Below are 4,782 nucleotides of genomic sequence, written 5' to 3' on the forward strand. Positions count from 1 at the left end.
AGATCTTGGTGTGAGATCTCAAGGATTTAGCCATACAAAAAGATAGCAGCAAGGAAGAACCTGAGGTAATTTTTCTATTCTTGTCCTTGATTCAATATATATATATGCATGTGAAGAAGTAGATCTAGAAATCTTTTTTGGGATTAAACTGACAATTTGATTGTTGTTCCGCTGCGTATAATCTCTGATTTGATCAATAAAAACCAACACAGCAAGGTTGAGGAGGCGACATGGGAACTTGAATCAGAGATGCGGGAGCGGTATCTCGAGTTGTTCAGGTAATTTCGAGGATGAAATTTTTGTAAGGAGGAGATAGTTGTAGCGTCCCAAATTTGCTAATAAGGCTTAGGGCGAAACTAATACAAAGGTAAGGGTCTAAACTTGATTTTTGTGTAATCTTTCTCTATTTTGCTGAAGTTTGAGGGGTTAAAGCTTAGATAATTGAACTTGTGTTATAGTAGGATTTGGTTGGCTTTTCTGGGCTTATGTGCAGCTTAAAGTGTAATGGGGTGAATATGGGATTCAATTCTGTTGTTGGGGTGTGTTTGGAATTATTTTTAGGGGAGTTAGCTCAAAAAGTTTGCATGGGAATTCTGGGTTTCGGGCTCGCGCCGTGACTTGCTTGCGTTTTTAGGCTAGTGGCCTTCGAGGGAATTTCCCAAGCGCCGCGACCCTAGGCTAGCAAAGGTGAGCCAATTTTGTCTCTGTCTAGGGGCGCGCCGCGGTGCTTAAGGGAGGTTGGGCTGCGGCCCAAATGTGGATTTTTGGCAAAATGAGGGTTTTTAGCTCGAGAACTTGAACGTCAAGGCTCAGGAAGGTTCTTACTACCCAGTTTGGTAGAAATCAAGGTCCCGGAGGTTAGAGTTATGACTCGAAACTTTTTAATGGATTAGAACGTTATGGTTGATTATGGTTCATGTGTTGTGACTAGGATTTCTTCAAGGCTCGGGTTAGAGGACTGTGCTCGTGATTGTGGTGCTTGGGAAGCTCGGGACACAAGTAAGAAAAATGTTGTTCCCATAGAGCTTGTATGCAGGGCAGGGCCCTATATGATTGTGTTGCAAGGCGTAGCCCTTTGATTGAGTTTATTCATGTTTGGTACTTGCTTTATTATGCTATGAATGCATATGTGTGAATGTTCGGCAAGAGCCGGGAACGGCGCAGGCTGAGGTCGGCAAGGCCGGGAACGACAAGGGGCCGAGAATGGCGTTAGGCACATGGGGTGCAAGGCCGAGTACGGCAAGGGACCGGAAGTAGCGTTTAGCACGCGGAGTGCGAGTTGCCAGGGCGAGACCCTAAAGGATACTTGGGATATCCTTACGGTGTGTACCGCAAACCCAGGGCCTAGTAAAGCGCCTAGGACGGCATGTCTGTATGTGTATAGCCTATTGATAGCCAGTTTATATGCTAAGTGTTTGATATGCATATGTTATCTTCTTGTGTGGGTTTTCTTACTGGGCTTCGGCTCACGAGTGCTCTGTGGTGCAGGTAAGGGCAAGGGGAAAGTCGACCAACCATGAGTACGGAGAGCGTGAGGCGGCGCGTACATGTTTGGCCTGCCTGGCCGCCATGGCCAGGGGTATTTTGGGAGATGATTGTTCTGAACCTGGATTTTATCGTTTAGCCGACTATGATTATGTTTTTGAGTTGTAAATATTTCTAAACAATATTTTGGGATCCCAAATGTTAAATGCTTTATGATTTTCAGCAAATGGAATTATTTTCAAAGTTTATGACTCTGTTTATGTTTTAATTACACTTTTGACTTAAAACCTCGGTTAGCGAGTTAAAAGCACATTTTAAACTCACTTAGTAATGGCTCTAAGGAAGTATGGCGTTACACTTATGCTTATGTTTACGATGTATGTTTTGTTTTTAGTAGATTTTCCTTACTGGGCATTAGGCTCATTCCTTTGTTTTTGTGTGATGCAGGAAAAATTATTATGAAGGCGGAAGGATTCTTGGTAGCATGGCATGTGTGTTGAGAATGAACGGAATGGATGGGCTGCGTGTCGATCGAGGATGACGTTTATTTTAGTTTTTTGAAATATGTCTCTTTTGTAATTCCGCATTAAATTTTTGAACTTGTTTTTAAAGTTATATTTTATGTTTTGTAAACAATGGGATCCCATACCATATCACATTTTACTTTATATTTTCACTCTATTTTATATTAGTATAATATTTTGGGTTTTAATAAAGATATGTTATTTCTTACAAAATAGTAGCTATGTCTAGTAGTTTTAATGATCCAAGGTCTTAAAAATAGTTGGGTCAGTACACCTACCCTATTCTGACCTAGTGGATCCCTTGGAGATAGTAAGCAATCATGTACTAATTCTCATTTTTTTCAAGATATTTGAGCTAATTCTCATTTTTTTTCAAGATATTTCATAAAATATCTTGAAAAAATGAGAACCAATACTTGAATACATTGATTATCACCAATGCATCCACTAGGTGCATGTGTACCTATATCTGATACTATCATTGAATTTAATAAAAAGTTACATATATTTGTTTAAATTACATATCACTGTCATCATCATCACTAATGACAACATCATTACGGACACCATTATCACTATCACTATCGACTAGAACATTGTCGTCATCCTCATCGTCTTCATACTCGGCCAATGTGTCATCTTCAAATTCAACTTCATCGTCGACAACAAACTCATCTGAACCTTCACCAACCAAATCATCGACGTTGTACTCTTCAGCGGGATTGACATCAACCCGATCATACTGAAGATTATCAAAAATTGGAAGCCTTACCCACAAATGAAATGAAGAAGAATTAACTTCTTGCAATATTGGTATATCATTTGTGGTCTCAGTATCATCAACATCGGAATTTGAGAAATCCCATACATTCCTCAGAATGTATTCATTAACGAGCCTCCAATCATCCCCATTTTTCACATCTCGAAGATAATACACCAACTTCGCTTGAGATGCGAGAACGAAATAATCATCTTTATAACACTCTTCCTTCACATATACGCTCGTAAAATTGGATTCCACTTTAATTCTACTTGTATTGAACCATCTACACTTGAATAGGAGAACACTGTAACCCATCAAGTAAGATAATTCAATTACTTCTTCCAGAACTCCATAGTAGCTCACTCCTTCCTCACTTGGCACCATTACATCGCAATTTTGTGTTTTAAGCTTCATATCACGACCATGAATCGCAAATTTCACACCATTCACTATCATCCCTGGATAAGAGAACACAGTGCCGCTTGATTTGGGCACGAGAGCATACAATTCATTATTAACTTCAGTAGGTGTTGACTCATGCAAACCGTTCACTTATCAACATTAACATTGAAAGTTAGTTTTGGATTGATTAAGTGGGGTTTTGGAAAAGAATTGACTAATATACATACTCGTTCTTTGAACCACTGAGGAAACTCAACTTCTTGTTGAACTTCAAGATTCGAGCCCCCACGTCTTCGTAATTCATCCATATGCTCACTACAAACGGACAACAATGTTATGATTTTTTCCTTTACTCGGTATATAAACCAAACAAATTTATTGAAAAAGACTAGAAAACACACCTAAGGTAGTCCATAATTTCGGCACAATTGTTCAATATATACCACTCAGCCTTTTGTTTTAACTGCGAATTAAGGAGCATACCTTATTTCTTACCAAATGGATGACCAACAACCTTATAAATAGAATATTCCCAATTTGGTTGGGATTCAACACGATCGTCATTCCTCTCAGGTCGATTGAATCGAGTCTCAACCCCCCGGAGGTACATTGAGCAAAAGGTTAAGGCCTCGCTCACCACGTAAGCTTCTGCGATTGAACCTTCCGGACGTGCATGATTTCTTTCATACTGTTTATAAACTGTCATTGAACATTCAATGGGATACATCCACCTAAAGTGCACGGGACCACCAAGAATTGCCTCTTTCGGAAGATGCAAAACCAAATGCACCATAATGTCGAAAAATGCTGGAGGAAATATCATTTCCAACTTGCATAAAATGGTGATAATGTATGTCTCCATCTTCTCAAGGTCTTTCACATTCAAAGTCCATGAACAAAGTTTTTCGAAAAAACCGCATAACTCAATAATTGGCTTCCGAACTTCAGGAACCAAATACGATCTAATTGCAGCGGGCAACAACTGCTGAAACAACACGTGGCAATCGTGTGATTATTCGAAAGGTTTGCAGGAAAACCGACCGGGAATTCAATTGACTTCACAAATTCACAGAAAACTCGATGCTCCGAGACACTGAGGGTGTAACTGGCGTGGGGTTTCTTCCACTTGTTTCCCTCTTTGCGGAGGTGGAGTTTTTCCCTAATTTTTATGTCTGCTAGATCAAGTCTTGCCTTGTCAGTGTCTTTAGACTTTCCTTCTAAGTTCAACAAAGTTCCCAAGACACTGTCGCAAACATTCTTCTCAATGTGCATTACGTCCAAGTTATGCCTCTGCAATAACTTCTTCCAATAATCAAGCTCGAAAAATATGCTCTTCTTCGACCAATTAAGTTCAATCGGAGCCCTTTTGCGTTTCACACCACCAAATTCTTTGTGTTTCCCAGGTTGTCTAATCTACAAATTCTATAATTGCTTCAACACATCTTCATCGGAGTAATCTTTTGGTGGTGGCCTGAGTTCCTTGTTACTGTCGAATAGTGCTCGTTTACTCCATTCATGATCCATATCAAGAAACCTTCTATGGCCAATGTATGAAATTTTAATTATAATCCCTACAGAGGGAGTTTCTTCATTGCATGTGGGGCACGC

Source organism: Humulus lupulus, chromosome 6, assembly GCF_963169125.1.
Source record: "Humulus lupulus chromosome 6, drHumLupu1.1, whole genome shotgun sequence".
Lineage (NCBI taxonomy): Eukaryota > Viridiplantae > Streptophyta > Magnoliopsida > Rosales > Cannabaceae > Humulus > Humulus lupulus.